The sequence below is a fragment of the Gallus gallus genome, chromosome 17 (genome assembly GCF_016699485.2).
Source record: "Gallus gallus isolate bGalGal1 chromosome 17, bGalGal1.mat.broiler.GRCg7b, whole genome shotgun sequence".
In the NCBI taxonomy this organism is placed as follows: domain Eukaryota; kingdom Metazoa; phylum Chordata; class Aves; order Galliformes; family Phasianidae; genus Gallus; species Gallus gallus.
This window is the reverse complement of record NC_052548.1, coordinates 5,001,235-5,027,586: the sequence shown is the minus strand read 5'-3', so window position 1 is coordinate 5,027,586 and position 26,352 is coordinate 5,001,235. Positions and strand designations below refer to the sequence as shown.

The 26,352-nt window shown below is 43.5% G+C and overlaps 1 long non-coding RNA gene across 1 annotated transcript in view; it reads right to left on the bottom strand.

Moving 5' to 3' along the window:
- Positions 1-24,258, bottom strand: part of LOC124417280 — a 60,253-nt gene extending 35,995 nt beyond the window's left edge. Inside the window, exon 1 of the long non-coding RNA XR_006931692.1 lies at positions 23,882-24,258. This is a non-coding gene — a long non-coding RNA (uncharacterized LOC124417280). The remainder of the gene's footprint in view (positions 1-23,881) is intronic.
- Positions 24,259-26,352: the final 2,094 nt, after the last annotated feature.

Sequence of the window (26,352 nt, the reverse complement as noted above, 5' to 3'; positions counted from 1 at the left end):
CACGTGAAATGGGGAGGATATGGAAAGGAAGATGCTTTCTATCTGGTTCTTACAACTTGTTCCTTCCAATAAGAACCAATAACCTAAGGAGACAAAGCAATGCTTTTCCATTTTTCAATTTTTTGGGGGCACTGCTGGCCTAAACTCAGTGCATCAACAAGTTCACTGGAGTTAGGAGGTTACAGCAGAAAATGTCTTGGTCTCACCAGCCAGGAAAGCAACTGATGTTCTACAGACTTCAGTGCGGTGTTTCAGTGCCTATAAGGGTGATCCATGACTGTAATTTCAGTGCTGTGGTCATCTGAGCTGCATGTCGTGGGGCAAGGTCAGAGAATCCCACTGCTGTAATCCCCTTCTGGTATCCAGGTAGCCCTGCCCTACTGATGTGCCTGTGATAGAGTGATCCAAGTGCTGCAGAAATCCACTTATAGCTATTCTTCAACAAATACTGCCAAAGGCACACTGAGCAGATTGCTAATGCAGTCTTTACCATCCACACTAGTTTCCAATCTCTCTCATGCAGTTGGGAGACAGCCACAGCACGGGACCTGGGCACCTGCTCAAATCAGCTCACGTTGAGAGCAATGCACACCCACAACAAATCCTTCAGAAATGGCCCATGATTAGACACATAAGTTATTGTCCACTGACAAGTTCCAAATAATGGATACATTTGAGAAAATGACAATCTGCTGGCAGATAGTTTGCAAACAGAAAAAGAGATAAAATTCGTCAGCTAAATGATTCATTTTGGCTTCCTCTGACTTTTCATAGCAAAAACAAACCGTGCATAGCTCCACCAGGCAGTTTCTGAGCTTTGCAATTTCTTTCTCTGATTGTCATGCATATAATATCTTATTACATTTGATATTAATGGCAGTGTGGTGCTCAGGTATTGAAAATCCATATGGCCTGTATAATATTTACAGTATGACAAAGTAATAAGTCACAGCGACAGCCTGCTGTCGTGCACTCCTAGCATTTTGCTCCAAGCAAATGCAGAGATGTACCGCGATGTTCGCTGAGATGTGGATGGATCTGGCTTTTAATTAGCTGGATTTGTGGCTTATGGTGGGGGAGCTGCAAAGGGGGGGGGGTTGCTTTGCATATGTTCTGGTGGCATGAAGATGGATAGCAGAAGAACAGTTCAAGTGCAGCGCAGTGGCTGTGGTTGTTTGTTTTTTTGGCCTCACTGCATGCTGGCAAAGCAGATGGGAGAGCACCATGAGAACACCCTGGGCTTGTTGGTGGGCTGCCCTCTTGGCTGGAGCGGTGCTTCCTGCTGTGCTGTATGGATATGGGAACAGCACTGAGCACTGAAATGGTTTTGGGAAAGGGGTGCTGGGCTGTGACCCTGGGAGTGCTCAGAAGCCGCAGAGACCAACCACGCAAAGCTGGGTGCAGATGGCTGTCAGCAGCTCGATGACACGCCTGCCAAGCCAGGGACAGAGTGTGAAGCTGATGCTGTCAAGAATGGGGATAAGATGAGGCTGCTAATGCCAGTTTGAGCAAAGGCCGGGATTTGAGAAAGGAAAATAAAAAAGCCACAGAGATTTGTACACAGCTTGGCCTGGGAAAGGAGGGAGGAGGGGGAGGTCGGCACTGACTGACAGGGACTGGACCTGAGCAATGGGGAGGAAATTGCTGTTGTGAATAGGAGGCAGAGATTGGAGGCTACAGAGACAGGCTCAGGGAAAGGTCAGGAGCGTGAAGCTACTAGACGAGCATGGCTAAAGCTTCAGCTCCTGGGGAGTCAGAATGAGCAGTGTGGCTCAGCTCTCCTGACCCTGCACGTGTTAGGTGAGCCACCTGCTGCAGATGTTTCTAAAAGCCAAAATAAAACCCCATACCTCTGTGCCTGGTGGCTGTGCTTATCCCTTCCTGTCTGCAACATTCACAGTGAGCCATGCCACATGGAGCTGGTGAGGATGCTCAGCTCCACTGTGCTGGTTTGGCAGTGCCTCACTGCACCACGCTTTTTCCCACTTCCAGATGTGGTTCCTGTGCCATGGGGTATAGAAACCTGCCAACATCTGTCACTTAGGCATTGGTCTCATTTCCAGCAAGAAGATTTCTTGTAATGATGGGAACTTATCAAGCTGAAAAACTTCCAGAGACTATTTCTTGGGGGTTGGAGTGGAAATGGGATCTCCTCCTCCAGGACGCAATGGCCTTTTCCAGGGGACAGTTTAATCTTTCAGAGACAGATGAATATGAAACTCAATAATCCAGTAATACAAGCAGAAGATGAGGGGAGATGGACAGAATTTCAATAAAGCAGCTAAAAGTAAAGAGCCTGGAGCTACTGCAGCTTCCTTCAGAGTCCTGGGACAACGAACTGGGGTGGAGCGTGCCTAGGGCAGTTTGCACAGCGCTGGCTCAAGGGCAAAAGCTACTTTATCACACAACATTCCCTGCTCCACATGCATGTTTATATGCTTTTACAATTCAATAGCCTCCCCCCAATCCAGTTCCTTTATTTTTCTTGATTTTCTACAACTCTTTCTCCTTTTTGCTCTCAGGCACTGTATTCTTGCTTTTCCCTCCTGCATCTTTCCGCCTCATGCTGCAAGCTCTATTTTTTCTCAGCAAAAGCCAGCGTGGGACATGAGCATAAGGTTTCTGCTGGCTGTCAGCAAAAGAGAAGATTTCAACTGGGCTGCATAAGGCAAAAGAACTGGATAGGAGGAAACACATCACTAATTTCTGCTTCCAGCAGAAGCCTCAGGAACAAACAGGATACAAGGCACTGGAAACCTAATGAAAGTGTGTGCTTGCAAGAGAAGACTTGTTGCTCAGTTTCCTATACTGTTGCCTGGCAGAGCACTTGAAAGTGGGAGGTGTCCCAATGAGGACCCAAGGGCCACTACATTTATGAGTTATGGAAGTGTCACTTTGCTGCGTCCACCCCAAAATCACTATGCAGAAATGCCACTGTCTATAACCCCCGCAGCAAAGTTGGGCTCTTAGGTTGTTTTCATTCTAGAATAGATGTCACATCTGACAGCTGCTGTCACCCTATGATTATGCCAGCAATCAGCCCTAGCTTCTTTTGATAGAGTATGAGCCCTGTCTGATTAACAAAGTGCCCTTTGGCCTCAGGTTAATAACAGATTTCACAGCACTGCTATGGAGTAATTATTGTTTAAAAAGGTCTTAGTGGAAGTTTTGATATTCTCCTACTGGCCTGTGTCCATCTCAGTGTAGAATCAGAAAGTAACAATTATGGGCACACAGACCAGCTCACCTGGAGATCTCATGGTCCTGATACATCGGTATTCTTGATGCATGTCACATCTCGGCATTAGATGGACTACTGTGTCGGGTTTGCTTCTTTTTATGACACCTCAGTGTATTAATCAGCCAAAGTATGAAGTTGTGTCAGTCCATAAGTTATTTGAGTTATCAAGTTATCGTGTGAATCACTTTCCTCCATCTGTCAGTTGTCTCACTATGTCAGCTAGTGAAGTCCCCTGGTGGATCCATCTTCCAGGTGTATCTCATTTCCTTACTTCTGATTGTCATTGAGATATCAATCTCCAGTGCATGATGTTGTCTTTTTTTTTTTTTTTTCCTTTTTTTTAGTTATATGAGCTTATCAGTTTTCTGGAGTCTTTTGTCTTGGTGCAAAAGTGGCACAGACTTTCTTGTGAATGGAGCTACTCTGTAATCACAGAGATCAGCTGCAGACCCCTGACTGTAGCCCATTGACCACAACTCAAGAGCTGCAGATCTGAGATGTTTATGCCTCACTGAAATGCCTTGGTATTTCAGTGCAGTATCTTTGCATGACTCCAGTTTGGTATAGAAGTGCTATTGCCACCATGACTGTGACTGTGACCTCACTGTAACGTTCAGATTAGTAAAGAAACAGATGTGAGATTCTGCTAAAAATCATATATCTTGAGTGACTTAGATATCCAGGTGACATATTCTGAGCGATACATTAAATTAGGAGTTTAAGCTTAAGTGAAAGTGAGCAGACTTAGTTTCCTACAACTTCTGTATTGCAGCACTTTGTAGAGCAGTGCCTAAATGTTGCATATAAAGGGCTTACAGGGAGGCCAACAGAAAGCTTGTAGTCAAATGTGGAAGTGAGGTCTCCTAGTTCCCAGGTCAGCTTCCTTCCCAGCACTGATGAGAGAGGGAGAGAAGCAATGCCAATATTTCAGAAGCCAGAACCAAGGAGTAGAAAATGGTCCCAGTTGAGGCCAGTATAGAAGGCAGGGCATTTTCTTCTCCTGTGTGCTGAAAGGACATCATTGAATGTGCTCCTTTACCTGCAGACCCCTTCCGCTGAGCAAATGTTTTTTTGCCAATTAAAGGGTTTCCTGCTGCTGTGGTTGATCCACACAAGTGGAAATAGAGGGGAGGCGTGGAGGAGAGAATCATTAAATCAGCAGAACAAAGGCACGAGGGCAAGTTAAAAGACCTGATCTGAATAAAGGAAGCTCCTCAAAATATCAGCTTCTTTGTCCTGCATGTCCTTCATCCATGCAATTCTCCTGAATGCTGTAGAGAGGCTTTGTCATTCTCAATGACATGGCGGGAGGAACCAGTCCTTCAGCACGCTGCCTAAAATAGCAACAGACAAGAGACAGAGTGCTCAGAGGTTCGGCTCAGTCTATGAATGCTCAGAGTTTCAGGGCCAGATCTGGATTATTCAGTCTTCACAATAAGCTTCCTGATCACAGATCCTTGGTGCTTTGTAGACTGAGCTATAAAAATGGCCTCATTCATGGTTGCCCCTCTTGCGGACATCAGTGATGTGTTTTAGACAGGCGAGGTACCAATACTACGTAGTATTACAATCCAAACTTGGGCCCAGATTAGTATGTTGTCTTTAGTAGTCTTATGTGTCCCCAGTGAAAACAGGATCAATTTATCCCTAACTCCAATATTCCTCATTAACTAGGCGGCCCCTCCAGCATCCTCACTGTGGACTTTCCAGGTTCTTGTACAAAGTCTGTCACCATGGTATTTCAGCAACTTCCAGGGTGACTTAGGAGCATCTGACTGCTAAGGTCATTGCAGCTCTACATTTATATTATCAAAATTTTTCCTACTGCTGCCTTTTTTTTTTTTTAAATATATATCCTTTCCTTTCCTATTTATCTAGTAATTCACCTCCTGGATCTGAGAGGTATGACCTGTGAGAGGATCCCAGTCTGACACTGCCAGTTCAAGAGCTATGATTGAGTTACTTTCCTATAACTATTAATACAAAACCTCCAAAACTTGTGTGTAGGACATTGCAACATGTCCTTACTTGCATTGTCAGCAGCTTGCAAGGCTTGTATAGAACTTTGTGTTCTCACAAAACCACTGCACCAAGAGACCTTTACAGTCCTTCTTAATATTTACAGTGATCTTCTATGTAAGAAAGAAACCTTAGGCAATGCAGTCACATCTCTCCCACAGATCCTCTCTGTTCCTTTGTCCAGATAATACTTTATGCATCTAAAACTTGAGTCATGTGTGTGGATAGAATAAAATAGGACTGATGAAGTCACTGTGTTTCAAATGCATAGATCAGACCATGGCAAATAGCATCTTTGTGCCATGTTCTTGCAAAAGTCTGTGCAAAAAGTTGTGCATTTGTATCTCCTGATGTATCTAGCTAGCTTGCATAGGAGACAGCAACCTATTACTCACACCACTGAGATGGAGATACTTTTCAGTCCAGTGGAAGATATGGAGGTTCTAATCCCACAGATGCTTCCTTTTGGAAGCCTTGGCTTCTGCTGGGGATTGGTCATTAGCAGGGCGCAGTAGGAGGCTGACCTGTACCCACCACTACTTTCTAAGCTGCACCAGGGTTAAATGGGCCTTGCTGTGGAGGGAGGCTGTGTGTGCATAAGCCTTTTCAAAGTCCCTGAGCATTTATCATCATTCCTGTCTCCCAGCTAATGAGCAGCTAAAGTGATTTTCTATTGCTTGTAATTCACCAAAATTGTTCTAACTGTTCGAAGAGCCAAAATTGACAGGCTAATGCGGCCGCTCCTGGCTGTCTCAATGGCTCATCGAAGGGTGAGCTGATTGCTGCCTCGGTGATCAGCCGTGGTGCTTCAGACAACATCATTTCTGCAATACATCAACAATCTGAAAGCTGAAAACAAAGGCCAGAGGAGAGCAATCATCAGTCACAACTCAACACTTAAGGCTAAAATAGGTCAGGGCTGAATACTAAAGAGAACAAAGAAGAGGAAGAAGAAAAAAGTCTCATTCCTTGGTTTTCTTCCTCTCTATCTCTCTGTGTCAGTCTCTAGGCACTGTGGATATGGAACTTCCCTTATTTAAGCAGACTCACTTAAGGCGGAATTGGGGGTGCTGTGGTTTCCTATTGCAGTCTCCACTGACTACAGGCAGGTGCTCTGGAGAAGGCATTAGCCTGGAACATGTCTCAGCATGTCAGAGATAGTGCTTGTTGCTCACTCTCTTCTTAGTCCAGGACAATACAACTTGAGGAATGAATGCTCTCACAAGTGCAAAACCGAGGTCCAAAAACGCCAGCCCCTGGTGTTCAAAGTGTTCAAATCCTGAATCAGCTCATACTCCTACAACTCTCCAAACCTAAGTCTATCTTAACAAGTCTCAAGTTTTTTGTTTACAGATATACACAAACATATATACAGACCAGATATTTTTCAGGATTTTGTTCCAGGATTTTGGATGTTTAGAGTTCACTTTGTTTTGCATTGCTACAGTTATTTTTCCTCTAGTGACAGGAGTTAGAAAGCTATCTGGAAACAAAACAGAGGCACTGTTGGAAAAGCATGACACTGAGGGAGGGTGCCTGTCGCACCCCTATTGATCTCTCTGATGTCCTGTTGTGAGTCCCTGTTGAAAACTTTTAGCTGAGAGTTTCAGGATGGCTCTGCTGTATGTGAATTCCATGGACTTGGTGTACTGAGTAGTCTTTTCCAACCTTAATGATTCTACAACAGGAGTTGTTGGTAGGATCTGCAGCTTTCAGGGAAACCCATGAATAGTTGGACTCAAGAACAAGTGACCTCAAGCAATGGAAAACTGAGACTATGGAGATACCTAGCAAAGGTTTTTAGCATTCAAGATCTAGCTCCTCTTCTGGCTCAGGACATGACTAAGAATACAAATGTGTGTTTTGCCCAGGTGCTTCACTGCAAACCCAATGGACCAAGCTTTTTGTCTGCCTCCTTGCAGACGTAGGTGTCACAACTGGAAGTTAAAGCATCTGCCAGCACGGCTTTCAGGATCACTGGAACTCAAAAGCTTTCTCACATCATCAAGCACAGACCCCAGGGAAGTCATTTTAACATGGTGCTTATGCACTCAGCCCTCTATGTCTGAGCTAGACAGCTTGAAACCTTGAAATACTACGGCAATTCTTCTACGTCCAGTCTGGTCTCTCATCATCATTAAACTGAACTCGATGATCATTGTGGTCCTTTTCAACCCAGGCCATTCTATGATTCTATGATTCTATGAAATGCAGTCTCTTGTTAAGTGATCAAAGCACTGTCGATACACCTCTTCATTTCTTTGGCCACTGAAGCGTACGTGTACATCTGTATGTGCATTTGGGTCTTCTTGTTAAATCAGCAAGTAAAATGGAGTTCCTCTCTTTGCACCTTGTGGGTGCAGCTTAGTAAATTGCTGAAGCAGAGGAATGAAATGTCACTTTCAGCACTGTGCAAGCCAAATCTTCCACTTGTTTCCATCCTGCAGGTCTGTGGGAGGTGGCCCCACCACCGTCCTCAGCTCCCAGCAGCCTCTGGTCAGTGTCTGAGTGGTGGAGGATAAATCGCAGCTTGCAGCCAGCCTGCTGGTTAGAATGTAAATGTCTAAACTTTGGAGAAGTGACCTCTGTTAAGTGGTTTAATGTAGTCTGTTGCCAGGAGCTCATGAATTCTGTATTACAGCAAGTAGTTCCATGAGATTGCAACTATCTTACTAATAATACAACCTCAACATATTTATCACAATAACTCAGGCACAGAGAAAGTATAAATATCTTTGATACTGGAAAGTGAACTGGCTGCCTATAGGCATTCTGCTTGCTTTATTGCTTTAACCCTTTATGAGTGTCTCTGGTACAGACGGTGGTGCAAAGAAACAAGTGTAAGAGGAATTAAATGTTGATGGTACGTCTGTGCACAACATACTTTATTAAAAAGGATTCAGGGTGTTTTACACATGTTACCAGTAGACCTCCAGATTGGATATTACCATCCTAGAATTGTTTGAGTCGGAAGGGACCTCTAAAAGCCAGCTGGTCTCACTCTCTGCAATGATCAGGGACACCCAAAACTCCATCAGAGACCCAACAGCCTGACTTTGGCTGTCTGCAGGGATGGGGTACCACCACCTCTCTGGGCAATATGTGCCACTGCCTCACTAAATGGGAAGGCTTCGTTAGATACCAGAAAGGGATGAACCTTTGAATGTGCACACACTTATGCATTTGGGGCAGAGTGAACTTGGTTTCTCTTACCATGTAGTATGTATAGGAGAGAACTGACCTTTGTTTTAAGCATCCCATCACTCCCCATGACACTAACTCTTTTTTTGTTGTGTTGGAGGATAAAGAGACCCAATAGAAACAGTGACACTTATTAACATAACCACCACTGCAGCTCAGATTACTCCAGAGGTCAGACGGCTCCTGTTTGCAGCGCTAACCTCGTCTGACTCACGCTGTCTGATGTGATCAGAGACTGCGGTGGTACCTGATGGATTTTAAAGCACATGGATATGGTCAGGTAGAGCCAATTTCTCTATTCCTAAGGGATTTAGGACAGGGAGAATTAGAAGTTATTATGCACTAGCTAAAGTCTTGTGTGTGATCACATCTATGTGATAAAGATAGTCATGTTCTGGAGCGATAAAAGCCTAATTTCACAGGCCATCCACACTGGCTTTCTTCAGATAGATAATGTTTCTACCACACACATTCTCCCATCTTATTCTTCCTGTTGTTTTTTTTCCTTTTTCTTCCTTTAACTTCTTATTCTGTTTTATTTTATATTTTTAATTCAAGCAAAACCTTAGAGTTGCTGACGAAGTATCACTTTTTTCTGGTTATTTTACCAAAAAATCATCCAATATTTCAAGCAATGGCAGCAAAAAAAATTCTGAGGTTCTTTTCTTTTGAAATATGGACTGGATACAGAGAGGAGAAGGTCAGGGCTGTGGTGGCCGAGACAGCAGGGGAGGAGAAAATGTCAGAGCTGCTTTCTATTGTTTTTATGATACTACTTAGACCCAATAAAATGTGTCAATTTCAGACATAAACAACTTGAGATGGGCCCAGCAAAATGTGATGACATTATTGAAATGTGGGCTGTCCTGCTGAGCTGCATTTCGCACATTGTGGTGGGCGCACGGACCCACCCTGCAGTTCAGTGGAATCCTTCTGGCAGTGCACATTGTGCTTGATGCACGGATTTAACTCTTATTTATTTGTAGTGGGAGAGTGTTTTCAGCTGTGAAATCTCTGTGAAATTGAGATTTCACCGTATGTTGAACTTCACGTCCTCAGGATAACCAGGGCCCTATTTGCAGTTGTGCAGTGTGATCTGCAGACGGCTGGATCTTCAGCTGAATCTCAGAATGCTCAGGGCACCAATCCTGCTGGGAGCTAAGTATTCCTTTACTGCAAAATGTGAGCATCCTTGTAGCACCTTCTCTGCTCACTGAGCCTACAGGGATGTGTTAAAGTGAAAAAAAAAAACAAACACTTCTTCAAGTGGTGATGCAGTGGCACAGCTGCCCAGGGAGTTGTGGAGTCATCATCATTGGATGTGTTCCAGACCAGGAGATGGACTAGGGACACAGTGAGTGAGCACAGTGGGCGTTAGCTGATGGTTGGACTTGGGGATCTTAGTGATCTTTTCCAATCTTAATGATTCTGTGATTCTATGATCCTGATTTCCTTTGGATGTGTGAACTCCTGTCAGTTCCGGGAGGCCTCACATCTAAGCAAAGCCTGCTCTGAGGGAATCTGAGCTGCATGTATCCTTTTAGGATGAGTTTTGTTAACCTTTGTCATCTCTAGCATTCAAGCTGCTTGCAGAGTTTGCCCTACAAGGGTTAAGAGAAATGAGAAGGGACAATGCTGGCCAGAAGGTACCAAGAAAAGGGGAAGATGAAGCCTTTCTTTTGCCAAACCAGCCCAGTGATATACATTAATTTGCCTAATCACTCTTCTCAAGGCAAATTTTGGCTCAGTACATTATAGCCACAGCACAGAGGAAGGCAATTCCTGATATAGATGTAACTGTCACTAATTAAAGTGCCTGGTAGGGGATCCCAAATCCACCTGACCTTGCCACAACCTCATCTCTGCAAGTGAGGACCTCTGAGTCTTGGAACTTGTCTCTCCCTTGTCTATTTTTTAAACATTTTTCCCAAGGCTTTCAGACCAACAAAACCTCAATTATCTTAAACTCAAAGCCAGGCAAACAGACAGCTGTCTGAGGATGGGACTGCTCTTCCCATTTAGATCAGACACTTTCTCTCTAATCTACTGAAATTCCTCTAACATGCACTTTATTTTTTAATGTCCAATGTTTTTTTTCCCTCGAGCTGCAATCATCTACACCACCACCAACAAAAACCCTTTTACTGTCTCTGGTCCATGCTGTTTTCTCAGCCCAGGGACATCTGCAAAGATAAGCAGCCCCACTGAAGACTGATTTCTCTTTGCATAAATAGGGTGGTTATGGAAAGGTGTTCATTCTATTTTCCGCAACCTGTCATGTTGACTTTATAATGAACTGGTTACTCAGCTCTGGAAAGCAGATGGAAACCTCTTCTGACAGCCCCTGTCAAAGGAATAGGCAGGAAGAAGGAGAAAAGAATTGCTGGATATGAACTCCCAGTACGTACATGGACAGTGGCAGGAACTGAGGAAAGATGTAGGTTTTGAACAGGACTTAAAGGCTTGATCAATCATAACAATGATGGAAATGCTGCCATCAAATAATAATAAAGAGATATATAACTGGTTTTACCCCATCAATTATTTTCTTCCCTGGTGAAGGCGATGCAAAGGTGGTGTTTTGAAAACAGAATCAAGAGGCAGGTAATCAGTCTATTTACATACTCCAAGCCAAAGGGAATATAAAAAACCCAAGGAAACAGCAGAAATGAGCATTAGTAAAACTGATCTAATCTCTGGTGTTATTAGTTGCACAAGCCAGTCTGTTTGATAGATATACATATATATTGCTTCTTCCCTCTTTCAGCCACAGCCTCATATAACATCTGTCATCTCGCTCATCCCCAGTGACAGAGATGGCCCTCCTGAGCATGCCCTGCTGATCTGACTTGTAAGGATCATCTTCCCAGGCTGCAGAAGTATCAGCTGCCCAGTGGATCTGGCACAGTGCTGATGGTGAATTCTGCGTGCTGACTGGGTAGCAGTTCAGCCCTGGCACAAGTTGAACGTGTTAGCATTTTGCAGGGGCAGGGCATACTCACTGCACATTATTACAACAGCAGAGGCACAATAAGAGAGTGAACCCATGAGTTGTACTTTGTTTCTTTGGGAATTGAGATGTCTGTGATACAGCGTCCCGGCATTGATCAGACCCCGAGTAATAACCTCTGAACTCAGTGCTGTGCATCAAACAAACTTGGTCAATGGGTGAATCTGTCCAAAATTTTAAATTGCCATGGATTTCATGAAGGCAGACAGATGGAAAAGAGGAGGAGCCCTAATAATATCCCCCAGCTGCCATGTTAGCTCAACTCTTACCAGGTATCAGAAGATGTAAAGGGATGTTGAGTCTTGAGACATAAAACCAGCTAGTGCTGAGCTTCACTGGTTTTGCTGCTCAGGGAGCTGCTTCTCTAATCTGGCATTGTTTCTAAAATTTCAAACCCTTAGGAGAGCTTCCAGGCAGTTTCATTCTTGCTAAACACACTTTCTTTCTCCCTCATATGATACAGTTAGAGCTGAAATCCCTTGAAAATAAAAACTAAAAAGATGATGACATTTGATGTGCTAAATCCTAATGTTTAATGGCAGAGGCAGCCTCATCCTTCCTGATGACAATCAACAACCTCAAGCAGAGATGACGACCAGCATTAAGCGGTACAACAGCTAGATGATTGTCTTTTGTAATTTTATTGAGGACCACAAACAATGGGAGGAATCCAGAGTGAGTGTGTACATCTTCTACTTCCCTCAGCCAAAACTGCTGGGTTTTTTTTTTTTTGTGATGGGATCCAGTGAGGTCCCGGACCCCTTCAATTACTGTAGGGTCAAAGTCAAAGATCAACATGTGCTCAGATGCCATCAGGCAATCCAGCTTCTATATCCAATGTTCTGCCAAGGGTTATATAGCTAGCATCAGCCCTCTCTGCCTTTGACTTTCCAAGTGAATAATCAATAACTGTTTACAGTTGAAGGCAGCCTTGAAATTCACGTCTAGACCCAGAGGATGACACTTTACCCTTTTCCTGCCACGCCTGTTAGTTACACATGCAAAATCAATTGTCAGTATGAGATGATGGGATTTATTGCTATAGAAGTGTAAGGGGAAGAGGGTTCAACTGCATCTGACAAAGGACAACACAGGAGCATTTTATCAACTGAAATGCAGGATGGTGAATGGTGGAATCCTATCCCTCACACTGACTCCCACAGAGGTGTCTTGTGAGTCTAAAATAGTTCTTTTTTTTTGTCCCGTCCTTACTTGGCTACACTCTAGAAGTGTTCTGTGGGTTGTTACACTGGTGCTGCAGTCCTTTGTGTGTCACCCTAATACTTATGTTTGTTGGTAAGGTGAGGAGAAAGGCAAGACCCTATGAGATGCTGTGCTACCTATTTATTCACCTTTGCCATGAATTGTCTTCTTGTGAGAGCTTCCTGGAGAGCCCTCCATGAAGGGTTAACTGGGGAATCCTGAGAAGGCACTGGAGAACACTTCCATGGGCACTAATGGTTGTTATAGTGGGCAGTAACATGGATGAACTCAGGGTTTATTTCAAGTTTCCACCAAATAAATCAAGCTAACTAGTTCCAGCAGACCAGCAAGAAGGGAGTTTTGCTATAAGTGTGGTTTCAACTATGAACCATGCTCAGGTGGCACAAGTTGGTTGGCATGTTGAGTTGGAAGTGAGGCTGGCCTGAGGTGCACATCCACCCAATCGGCCTGTGGAATGCTGATCACTGCGGGTAGTGGTTGACTGAATAGCAGACATGGAGAGTTGGGGTCCAGTGTCTCAGAGGAAGAGGCTGAGGCCTGGGCAGCTGCAGTGGGCAGGATGGAGGTGGGGTAGGCAGCACATCCCAGTGTGACGTGCGCCTTCGTACACAACAAACAATTTGACAGTGAAGGAAAACTGTACTTGGAATACATATACTGCTGTAGCTTGTAGGGCTTCAAAGGAGCCTAGGAGCTGAGTGCCTGGATCCTATAAATAAATCAGACTCGAGCACCTAGCTGCCCCTAAGATGCCTTTTGAAAGTACAAGCTGAAAGCCAGCACCACCTTGAAGAAAGGCAGATGGGGATTAGAAGAGGTAGCTGAAGGAGGAGAGCTGGGGGAAGAAGGACTCTTTTGCTTCTTAGCAAGGAGCAAGCATCTGCCAGCACTTTAATCCAGGCTGATCGGTTCTCCTGGGCTGAGAGGGAGCCGGTTCGGGTGTGCAAAGCTGGTGTGTACAGACAAAAGTGCTCTCAAATATTTTTAAAGAGCCCTGAAGAGAAATGTGATTTTTCTGTGAAACTCCTGAGAGTTTTTAAACGTGGATTTGTTTGGGTAAATTGTGAGTGAGTGCCCTCCTGTGAGCACACAGGAACGGCTGTTTAATTGGCCTACACCTGGTGTTGATTATGATGCTGCTACTTTTTTTCTCTCTTTTTTTTTTCCTATCTCCCCTCACTGTATATCACTGTGATCAGCTTCACTGCTGCAGCCTGCAGCTTGGGGTTGGCACTCCTTGTGTAAAGCATACAGAATGCTGCAGAAGGCCTCCCCAGCTTGGCATCATTCAGCATTAAACAGTGAAGGCACAAATTGTTTGGCCTGGTGGGGAAGTGCTTGCTTTGGCTTTGAGAAGGAGAAAGGAGCTGTCTCTCAATCTGAGGCTGTGTTTTCCATACACAACTTCCCCTCCACTCTCTGTTGGAGCACAGCAATATTTGAGTACATGGAGCAGGAAACAAACCATGTCCCTCATTGCCGTGAGATGTTAGTTGTCATGGTGTGCAGCATACGAAGGTGTAAAGGCTGAAACTTGCTGCATTACAGCCCTGACTTGCCTACCAATTAACTGTTCCATAGGTAGCTATGGGACATGATGTATCTCAGTCTAACTGGGCAGGTCCCTAGCCATGACATGGACCAGTTGCGTTGGTGTGACAGCGGAGGTTGCTGTCAGGATGGGCAGAAGAGCCTGCAGACTCTCACTGGCCAACCAGCCCTTTTCAGGGCCATGTTTGCTGTCCATGCCTTATTTTGTTTAGGTCATGTCTCTGGGTGCTCACCAGAGAATTAAATCCCTTCTCGTGTCTAAAATAGAACGTTTCAGCCCTGGAATATTATTTATTGAGCTCCCAACTGTCTCTGTATCTGCAGGCGGAAAGAATAGACTTACACTTGACATTGCCTGGGTGTGAACTGAAAGGGGGAAAAGAACTACTAGCAGCTTCTTCAAATATTGTCATTTCATTTTTTTCCAGGTCTGTAGAGCTAAAATAATCTGGCTTTGAATTTGAATAGAAACTGAAAAGCAGGAGAATTTGGGAAGGGGTGGTACTCATGCAAAGCATTAGCTGTTAAATTATAGCCTTGCTATGAAAAGCAGTTGTGTGTCTGTGTAAGAGAGGTTAGAGTGAGGAGAAGGTGTGGGCAGGAAAATACATTTGATTTAATATGCAGATTTTGCTCAGTTCTTTGGAGACCACTTTTGGTGCAAGGAAATAAGAAATTTTCAAGGGTTCGATTCTGCATAATATTTCAGGATTAAGCAAACAAACATAAAAAAGCTGCCAGCCCAACACCAGTGCTCTAAGTACCCTTCTCATGGGCCATTTTGTTATTTTCAGATCCAAAGCCTTTCTTTTCACATGGCTTGAGACGTTATTAAGAAGATGAAACATCTGGAAGTGTGTGTATGTGTTTGTGTTTAGAAAGGGATGCTCTGCACCAAGCCTGTGTCTCTTCTGTGCTCGTTAACCGGCTGCAGATTCTAAATTAGGGATGCAACTGGAGCTGAGAAGGGAGGAAGAAACCACCTGGCGAGCAAAACTTACTATTTGTTTTTCTTAAAGCCCTCAAAGTTTACTCAGCTGGTGGAACAATCAGCCTCATTTCTTTGGCTGAAATGTTAAAAAGAGAGAGAAGAAAAAGAAAAGAAAGAAGAAGAAAAAGAAAAGCAAGTAAAAAAAAACAGGGAAGGGAGGGAGGAAGGAAAGAAGGAAAAGGAGAAAAAGAGTGAACTATCTGCCTTGCTGCTTGTTGGACAGCACGTGGAAGAACAATAGCTCCTGTTAGTCAAACACAGTTGTGTGCTGTGGGGGCATCACTTTAGCATCTCATTATGGGCCATTCATTGAGGACATCCTGTAGTGCTCACAGTCACCTATCTGTGTACACAGTGGGTTTGGTGGTAATAATGCCATGTCTGAAGGTGGGATGAAACCTCTTCAACTGAAATTTGCCGTGATATGAGATAGAAATATTGTGGACACAGCAATTGGATGGACCTGCCACCTGCCATCCATCACACCAAGCCACCAGTCGAGCTGCTCACTGGGGACAGACACTACCTGTGAGACGCTGCCTGTGTTCCTGCCCTTCCAAATCTAAGGTGGGCAGAAACTGTGACGCTTATTGCTCCAAACATGAACTGTTTTCTTTGTTGTGCCCATTGTCTCTCACCTTATTTTGCTTAGGACTGAGAATAAGTTTTGTTCCAGTCTCATAATAGCCTACAGCCACAATCTAGGGAGTTGAGATTTTGGAGAGATAAAAAAAAAAAAAAAAACCAAAAAAACAGAATAAAATACATGAAAAATTGCAATGACAAGGTTTCTGCTGGTAGCTTGTGATACAGAGAAATGAAGTCCCAGGCCAGTGTGCTTTGGCAGCTGAGAGTGCTCGTGCTGGCGTTGTCTCCCTGGCAGACAGGCAGGCAGAGGGCTGAGCTGGGGGGGTGGGATCAGGTATAGAAAGCTCTTGGAGGAAGCTGTGCAATAGAAGCAAATCTAATTTTTCAAGCAAACACATCGGTCTCCTGTGTGGTATAGCTGTGGGTCTTATACACAGTTTTCTCTTCCTCTTTAACCTGGAGAGCCCTCCAAAAGAGAATAGGGAAGGCTGTTTTCATCTAGCCTGGAAAATACACAGGTCCCAAGGCGATTGACTTTGTAAGCTCACTGGCAATGAAGAGTGTAGAAAATGTTGATGTACCTGTTCCTGTGAATTTGAAGGACCTGTAAGCTGTGCACAGACTTCCTCTGTGGAGTTCAGTCTGCTCTCCACAATATGTTCTGGTGTGTATTGTGTTGTGCTATGGCTCTAGCTCACAGGAGCATCTGTGTATTTTGAAAACTTGTCTTCACACATCTTAGAGAAGTGCAATGCTCTGCCAGGCTCCAGTAAACTGAAGGTCAGAAAAGTTCCCTGTGGGCTGCACTGATAAAATCCTGCTCTTGCAGACAGCCAGTACCAGGGAAGATTGGGCTGGGGGATTAAAACCTCATTTCTGTTCCATCTCTTTTGGCAATCCCATTTCCCAGCTCACAAATCACCACTGTTCACAGCTTGTCCCTGGCATGTGGCATTATCCATATGTACGTACTAGGAAGACATTGACAGCCTCCGTCCTTCTCTCAAATTTAGCCCTGCTCTCCTGGAAAATAACTTATCCCCACTTTCAAATGTGTAGAAAACACTTTTTTTCCAAAGAGGCTTTGAATCACAGCTTATTTCAGGTGCAGAGAAGCCTAGGGCCAGTGAAAAGTAGATGATCAGTACAATATTCCATTCATATATGTACCTCCATCCCAACAGTAGGGCAATTTCCCCTCTTGCTGGATGAGTTGGAAGAGTAGGAATGGAGGTTCTTCCTCCTTCTGTATGGCATTTGGGCTTTCCATGGAGGCAACAGGCTAGAAATATCAACACAAGGTTTGTTGGTGCAGACATATACTGTCTTATAATATGACCTAGGCTAGAGGTGAATCTGTGGTCAAGCCTGAGGAGCCCATTATCAGAACACCAAGCTCATAGCACCTGGAATGTAAGAAGTCCTCAGTGGCAATTAGCAACAGCTGGTCTGTATTTCTCCTGCCCACAAGCACGAGCTGTGTGTCTGTCTCCCTCTCAGCTGTATTTGGTGTAATTTGGGCTCCAGGAACTGTCTGGGGAAGCAGTGAATCTGCGTGGCTGTAATAAACACACTGCCACGATGATGATTTATTGAAGTCCCACCAGCACCCAATTATGTAAATCCGATTATCTGTTGAGGAGGCTTTACTGGAACAGCTTGTAGTTGTAACACCTTATTTTTGTCAGAAACGAGAAAATTTAGTCGAATATGACTTTTGAGTCTTAAGCATTATGCTTCCACAGCCAAATACAGCCGTCTCACTTGCATGTGGCTCTGGAAGGTGGGTTTGGACTCTTTAATGATAATACCTTTATCTCTTCCTTTCGCTCACAGACTGCTGCTGGCAGAGGGCTCCTGGTTTGTACCGTGACAGCATCTGAGTTAATGCTGTCCCAGTGGCAGACGCTGAAGACATGGCGCTGGGAGGGGTTCAACATGGAGCCTGCGTTTGTTCCCCAGTGTTCGTATCTCATCTGGGACCTTGTGTCCAGCCTTTGCTATAGGCAGAATTTGGCTAAAGGAGGTGGCACTGGTACTTCAGAGGGGCGTGAGGAGGTGGAAAAGCACATCTGCTGTCTCCCACCCACCACTTTAAACACAGATAAGCAGCACCCATGCCAGTAACAGCTTGAGGTTCATGCAGAAGTGGTTTCCTGGAGGTGCTATACCCTCATGACAGGTGTTAGTGACACAGCAGGATTAGGACAGTCCACAAACTGAGCTCCAGCTGGGCTTACCCACTTCAGATTTGAAGGCAAGCAAGCAGATGGGGTAGAGCCAGCAGCCCAGCTGAGTGTGCAGTCACCCAAGAGATTGTTTTCTGTGGAATGATAGACACAGCCTAGGCTGGATCAGCTGGCTGCTGTGTTTCAGGAGTTAATGCTCTCAGGAGTCTGGCTTGCTGAGATGCATTCAGGTGTGTATGTGAGATAAGGCTTGTGGCCAGTTTTACATACAAGTCTTTTAGTTTAAGTGACTTTTTGATAGCAGAGTGAAGGTGTTAGGCATCCTCATTGCTACGGCTTGCTTTTTTCTTAAGAAACCTGTCAGCCGTGTTGACAACGGGGGGTGAGCCAACTTTCAGCACCCCTGCGAGCCGACTGACAGATTTTGGGGGCTCTGGTGAGAGGCTCCAGGTTGGGTTGGCTCCTGCAGGCAGGTTGGGCTTGCTGAGCACGGAGTTGCACTGAGCTGCAGTCACGGCTCTTATGCTAATGCTGGGAACGTGGTGTGCAGCCCTTTCCTCCTTATTTCCCCTTCTGTGTGGATTTACATCCCGTGTGAGCAGAGAAAAAAGAAAGGGTTTATTGTTTGCGAGCATTAAAAACAGATGTTTCAGCCAGAAAGGGGAAAAAAAGAAAGGTTTGATTAACATTTAGCAAAGGGACAAGGATAACGGCAGACCGAAGAAATCCTAAAGCATTTCAGCTTGTGCCAGACGGGCTGAGCTCCTTCCCCAGCCGGCTGCACGCACCTCAGGGACGAGCTCCCCATTCCTCCCTCATTAGAGGCTCTGCTAATGCTTGCTCTTTCCTCACCTCCCTCCAGAGCTGGGCTGGAATGGGGGGGGGGGGGGGGGCTCATTTCAGAGTGCTGGGACTGAGAGCTGCATTTGCTGCCAGCGACTCCATCTCATCAGTTTAATCTTGAATATGCTGGCACTTTGTCTGCCACCGCTGTCCCTGCGACTGCAGAGGAACAAGGGCTGACCCCAGCATAGCCTGCAGCCACCCTAAGGAGCGGACAGCACGACCCACTCCCATCCACGTCAAAAAAACACTTTTCTATGGGTTTTGCTGGCAGCGGTTGCTGGACATGGCTTCCTCACCTGGCCTCAGCTCCCCAACCCTGAAACATCCTTCAGGCTGTTGGCGCTGCTCACTTGGTCATTCCTGCTCTGGGATGCTGCTGCTGTCTCCTAGCTGCGCTAATCCCTGGCACGGCCATTTGGGTCTGTCTTTGGGAATTGAGTTGATCAAGATTTTCCAGGGTCTTTAAAAAAACAACGCAAAACCAGACTTTTCCTACAAAAACTGAGAAAACAAAACAGGCTACTTTTCATGAAAAGCAATTGTTTTATTAAAATATTCCATCTCTCCCACACTTCTTGCATTGTAAATAGTTCCAAAGTGTATACTAACATATTTTGTTTACTAGCACCTGTGTTTGCAGAAAAATGTTTTATTTAAAATGTTTCACCATGAGTTCCTAAGGAAAACAGAAAGGAGAGAAGAAAAATGAGCCTATTTTTAACTTTTCAGGAAGAAAATAGTTTTGAATTTTTGTGTGAAATTTGGCTGTTAATTCTTAATCCCTTTTAACCAGGTGGAGCAGGGAGAGAAGCAAGGAAGGGACCCCAAGGATTGGCAGCAATACAATTGTCAGCCTGCCTTAGAGTGGGTCCTGTGACTATGGCTTCTGCCAGATGCTTTTAAAGAAGATAGAAGCTGTGCACAACAAGCAAATGTAGGATAATCCATCTCCCCTTCCCTCCCACTTATTCTCTAATGCACTCTGTTTTCTAAGAGAATTGTTTTAAGGCCTGGTACGTGATGTGTGATGGCTCTTCCAAGGGTTTGTGGCATTAACTGCTCTTATTGTGGGTGTTCTGGTTATCTGAGTGAGTGGCCAGTCCCTGAGCAACCTTGTTAAATTCTCATCCTCAGGGATTTCCTTTGGCATTGAAAGAAACTATGAAGAAGTCATTCCTTTTATCAGTTTTGTATTTGCTGCTTCTTAGTATTTCATCAACTGGCTCTTTGTTCTCCTGTCATGAGACATGGGGAACCGAACTCCGAGCCCACCATCTCCAGCCTGTTTGGCAGTCCTTATGTCTTTCTCATATTCCTGCTGCCTTTGTCCCTGTTCTGAACTCCATGCTTTCTTCACACGGGAATTTCCTCTGAACCCTTTAATTTTGCAGTGTCCTTTCTCAGCTGGGGCAAACAGCAATGCAAGCTGTAATCCAGAGGTTGCATCACCAGTTTGACTCAAGGATGCAGCAAGGTTTATATATGCATTTCTGCTGAAATTCTGCATCCAGCTTCCTGGGATTTTTTAATTTTTATTTTAATTTTTGGTGATAGAGTGTTTAAAATGGTTTTATATAAAGAACTGAAGCCTTAAATTGAACATTGCATCATTTCTTGCAGGGTAAAGAAGGCAGAGCCGGAGCAGTTCCTCCTGCAGTGCTTTTGTCACATGGCCCCATCTCTGACCTCACTGCTGTTGTGTCACCTGAGACTCCTCTCTGTAAACCTGTACCAGAGCCTCTGTGCTGCAGAGCAAAATGGTATGGAAACATAGGGCAGTATTGGAGGGAGGGAGGGAGGGAGGGATGTGGAATTGGCAAATGTCTTCAGCATGATGGTAGGGACACAGTCTTAACTCATTTTGAGGTTACTACTGTAAAAATGCTGAGGTAAAAGAAGAGGAAATATTCTAGAACTGTAGGTGTATAAGCATGGGAATTGGACGGTGTTCAAATACTGAAAAATAAAGAAGAGCCAGATTCATGAGCACATGAAACCTGGGAAGATGGCAGGAAAGTGTCATAGCAGTGGTTGAACTCTGTAGGAAAATAAGATGCATAAAGGGAAAACAGCAGAACAAATTAATTACCGTTTTCAATGAGAAAGAGCCTTAAGAGTGCAGTAAATGTAGAGGTGCATGTGAGGGAGTTGTAACAGAGATAAAACAAGCACTTTACTAAACTTGAAAAGGAATACAATCAATGACAGCTGAGTTACTCAGAACACAGCTGAGTTAGTGAACTCTTCTTTTCAAACATGCCTTTCACAGAAAAGCACAGAAAACTGGGACAAACAATTAGGAAGCAATGAAGACCTTGTCAATAAAGTTGATGACAAGGAACAGATAAAGCAGACACTGAACTGAAAACAGTGGATTTGCATTTTACTGATTACTCCTAGCGATCATCCAGCTCTCTGGATCAAACCTTCCATTCAGGAGCTGGTTCCCATTTCTGTTGATGTGCTTGGTGCTTGCTTAGACTGCTCATCAGGGCTTATGGTTGTGAGGATTAAGCTGAAAAGGTATTTCTGATTTTCTTTGATGCTTGCAAAGGTGGAAAAACCTTGTATTCTTGAGGGTCCATAAATCTCTGTACCAGTTTAATGAAGCATTGGCTTGAGTCATTTATAATTTCACTTATCTGTCTTGGCATTAAAATGCCCGTCAGAACTCACTTCATTCTCCCAAGATGCAAATTCTGGTTTTATACATATGCCTGATTTGGAAAGCTTACAGTTTCATGGGTCTCTTGTGGTAAGAATTCAATCTTAATAATTTTCATCCATTGAAGTCAATGGGAAGATTTCCATTGAAAGTAAAAGGAGATGGTTTAGCCTCTGCAGAATCAGCTTTTAAAATAAATATTTATAACGGAGTTCACCCTTTATGGACTCAACAGAGAATCTAGGTGAGCAATAGTCTCATGCCTCAAAAGAGAGACAGTTTATTGACACTGCTAAAAAAAACCCACATGACTGGGATGATACCAGAAAAATGGGAAAATTATTTTGGCTGGATGGTTTGTAGCTGGTTCATTTCTGATCTGAAACAGTGAGATCAAAATTGGATCCCTTAAGAGGTACTACTCTTAAAATGTGGAAATAAGAGAGACACTGGCAATTACCTTTTAGTCTGCCCAATTTCTGTTTCTAGTGATGGATGGGAGAGCTACTCCAGTCTTAGCTCTCCTGTGGCCTCATACATGATTGTAGGCAAATAATGTCCCATCAGACATTTAGGCTTGTGAGGCAGTGCTTGATTACTCAGCAGGGGTTTCCAAATTGGTGTGAGGTTGGGGCAACATCCTTCTGAAAATGAATGTGAGAGGGGAGATGGTTTGTTTAGGTTTCTTTTAGATGTAAGATGGACCTTGCAAATAATTCTCTGAAGCATGACAGGTATTGACAGGGATGGAAAAATGCCAGCAAGAGAACAAAGGATGGGTAAGAGAGCAGTGGTGCAGTAAGTGCAGTTGAAAACACTGCCCAGTGGAATGCCAGAAAGCATCAGTATCAGCACCATTTTTACTCCATCAATCTTAATGACTGGGGGGAAGGCATACACACAGTATTAATTCTGGTTGCAGATTATACTCCAGGGCAGCGATGGCAAACACTGTAGACGATGAAATGACCCAAATACACTGAGTTGATCAGAAGTATGAGCTAATGAAAAGCGAGGAGCCACTATGTTCAGACTAGGCTTCTGTAGCATAATTTTTTTCCACTTATGGTGGTGTGAATCACCAGAGAAGTGAATTGAATTGTACTATATAAAATTAACAGGCTTACCAGAGACATCCAGCATAAACCTATTAGATTCAACAAGATCATGAAGTTACTCATTGTAAATTTCTAGATTGGATTAAAATTGAATAAGAATGAGAACTGCACTAGATTTAGGGATAAATCTTCTAAAACAGAGGAAGAAGTCTGGGTTCAAGCTTCTGTCTGTTCTGATCCTCCAGCCCAGTGGTACTCAAATGAAGACAAGCATAGACAGTGAGCTATGGGCTTGTTTTGAGCAATGAATTGTAAGTAAGGGTGCAAAAAACCATGAAACAAGAGTACCTATTCCCTCCCTGTTCCCTTATAGTGGCTGTAGACTATATCGTACTCTGATTCTCATCTATAATATTTCTTAAAATTGGTATTAAGAGTTTCACTGTTTATTAACAGCAAGAAAATTCAATGGAAAAAAATAGTGCCTGTGATTTGCAAGCAATATTTATCTACTTTGTTCCTACACAGTGTATCTGAGAGATATTTCATAGTCTTCTTTTTAATGGCGATGCTAGAGATATAAACTGCGTTAATAGAAAAAAATGCATAATAGCAATACAAAAAGGGCTGATTATTAATAAAATACTGTCAGATTAACTAACAGAAAAGTAAAGCCTATCTCATAAGTGCTTGAGAGATAATTCTTCATTCCAAAGTGGTATTTTGGAGTTATGCACTAATAAAAAATTGCTTTAAACTTTCTTTGAGATTAAAACTGCATAGTTTTTAAAAACTGCTGGTAAAAAATTAAGTTAAAAGAAAGTGCTAAATAATAGACATTAGAGTTGGAGCTATATTATGGGCAGATTACATTTTAAAGAAAGGGTGCTCTTTATATTTTCAAGTGGCAAATGGCATCTGATATCGCTGTGTCTTCCTTGCAAGCTGAACAGTTTTTCAGCGGTGTGCTAACAAGTTTAAATGCCAGTTAGGGTTTGGTCCATGGCCAAATGAAGTCAACAGATTTTTCTACTGGCTTTTGCAGGACTATGAATTGACTCTGAGGTACAGCAAAATATGGTGTAGGTGCATCTTCATGACCAGGAGGTGGATAACAACAACCATCTCAGAAAAACACAAGTCCAAGGATTTCCAACACGCTTATTTGGTTACAAATGAGCCCCTGGCCAAGCTGCTCTTCTTTCTTAAGAACAAGCAAGCTAGGACATCTTACTATGACATAAGAAAAATGTCAGATAGAAGAAATCCTGGGGAGAATGTTAAAATGAATGGCTTACCTGACAGAGAGGAAGGAAATTTGAGCCTGCACAGTTCAGGTGCCTGAAATCATACACCACTCTCATAATATGAGGTTCCCATGTGAAGCAATACAGAATATTCCTGTGAATTCAGTTGTGTGTCTACAAAGGTAACTACAGCTGTGCTACATTGGAAAATTGCAGCTTGTACACACATTGTCCTTCAGGGAAATAACAAAGAGACAGCCCACACAAGAATCCAAGCAGCACAGAATGCAAAACACATTCTTGTTCTACTCTGTAACTAGAAGTTTCAATAATATAAATAATAACAGTAAACAGTAAAGAGAATAATTTGAGAGCCAAAGGGTAGGGACAGTTGAAATAACTATAATAAATCACTCTAGTGTATGAAGAAAAGCTGAAGGTGATAATTGGCAAACACCTTACATGGGAGAATTTCTCCTGTAGGAAAGAGCTGATAGAGGGAAATGTATCTGGTAGTTGGTACCAATGTAAGAAGAGAAGAAAAAGCTGGAGGGAATTGCCCTGCCATGGCAAGAGAATGGAGAGCACAACCAGAGGAGATCTGATCCAGGATAGAAGAGGAGGAAACTTGCCTTTTAAAATTCTGACTCATGGCTACTTTATAAAACTATATCAAAATTTGAAATAATTTACATTGTACCTGCAGTAAAGCTGCTGGAGAATATTCACACAGAGGCTCTCAGTGCCGCTGATGGGTTTATGCTTCTCAGAATTGGAGGAAAAACAGAAATAAAGATTCTTTCTCCCTTCATTAGAACCAGCTACTAAACCCTACAGCATTTCTAGGCTCAGAATCTGATTGATCTTCTGGATTAGGAGAAGTATATCATTTCTAAATGTGATTATTTAGTTGTCTTGTGCCTGGGGACATTCCTTGTTGATAAAGAACCTCAAAAAATCTATTTTAGCTTTAAGAGAGTGTTTTCATGACAGACAGACACAATTCACTTTTAGGCTATTTCGCACTGAAGACACCAGCTGATCATCCAGCCCAGAATGAAGTTAGTTCTGTGCACCTGGTACCAGTCAGTAGCAAAAGAAAGCAGGATGGGTCTTGAAACTTCAGGAAATGCTGGAAGTGACTAATTGGATGAATGCTCTTAGATGATCTCAGGCTCAGCACCTGACAGACACCACCCAGCTTCCAGCTGACCCAGAGCACAGTCACAGCTTTCATATATCTGCCTGCTAAAGGCCACGCAGAGATGCCATGAACTACCTGAGCTCAGAAGTAGCAGGTGGGCTGTTGGTGGGGCTGATAGCCTTCTTCTATCACAGGCTCAGATCTTTTTCTTTCAAAAGGCACATGAGGCATTTATATGCCCTATGGTTGGTTCTCTTTTCTCCCTCTCAAAACACAGTCCTTGAAGCTATAGGCACCCAGCACTGGGAACAAATGTTGTCACAAGATTCTGAGACAAGGAATGTATCCCTGTCCTGTGCCCTGAGGTTGTAAAACAGAGGCGCTATTGAGAAAATTTAATAACCCTTTCAGTTCTTGCTACAATTGCTTCCCTTCACAGTTTTTATAACTATTCTTTAAAACCACTTTTTGGGGAAACTTGAGTTTTGCTGCCCTAAAGTATTCAATGTTTCTTAGGTGCAGTCTCAGGAGATTCAAGAACAATAGACAGAAAGAAATGCAGTTGGAGGAAAAATAAAGCAGCTGGATGTTGGGAGTAGAGAGAGGAGTCTCTGCTTTGCCTCCTATTCCTTATTTTTCTGTTGCTGGAGTTCCAGCAAGCAGGTATTAATAATAAATAAAAAGAACTGTGAAGGTTATCACACTGACCTCTTCCCTCTTTCAAGTAGAACTCAAGTTCTTTTTATTGATTATACACAAACTTCATCACATTCAGACTAGTCCTGTCCTGCCTTTCAAGGAAGTCTGGAGCTTGAACAACCGAGGCCAAAACCTGTTCATTTCCCCCCACCTTCCACTCTTACTTCTAAGAAATAAAAAGCCTTTGGACTTATGGGAAATGTAACACTGAAAGTGGATATCTTTGTCTTTTTGATTTGCTGGTTGACCACAGGGTTTTTGATGTCATTTAACACAAGACACATTGTGTTTAATAGCATTTTATGATGCTGTTCTTTCAACAAACATCAGCCTATCATCTTTGTGCCTGGTTCAAGGATCTGGCCGTGACACCTCATCTACAGAACTAGTGACAAGAAACCATATTACTTGGAGATCATTGCTGAAGAAAGGATAAATGCCATTTATTGTAAATGCTACTGTATATTCTGTACCACGTGCAGAACAGAGAGCTTTTTCTGAATAATTTTAAATTATCCAGAGTCTCAAAAGAAAAGATATTAAAGGTCAAAGCCAAGTCCTAAAAATGACAGAGCGATGTGGTTCTATTTTCTTTCTCCTTTGGCTTTAATTTTAGGAGGCAAAAGGTTGGCATGGAGGCCATTTCCTACCTATTTGGTGCTATGAATGCAGTGTCATA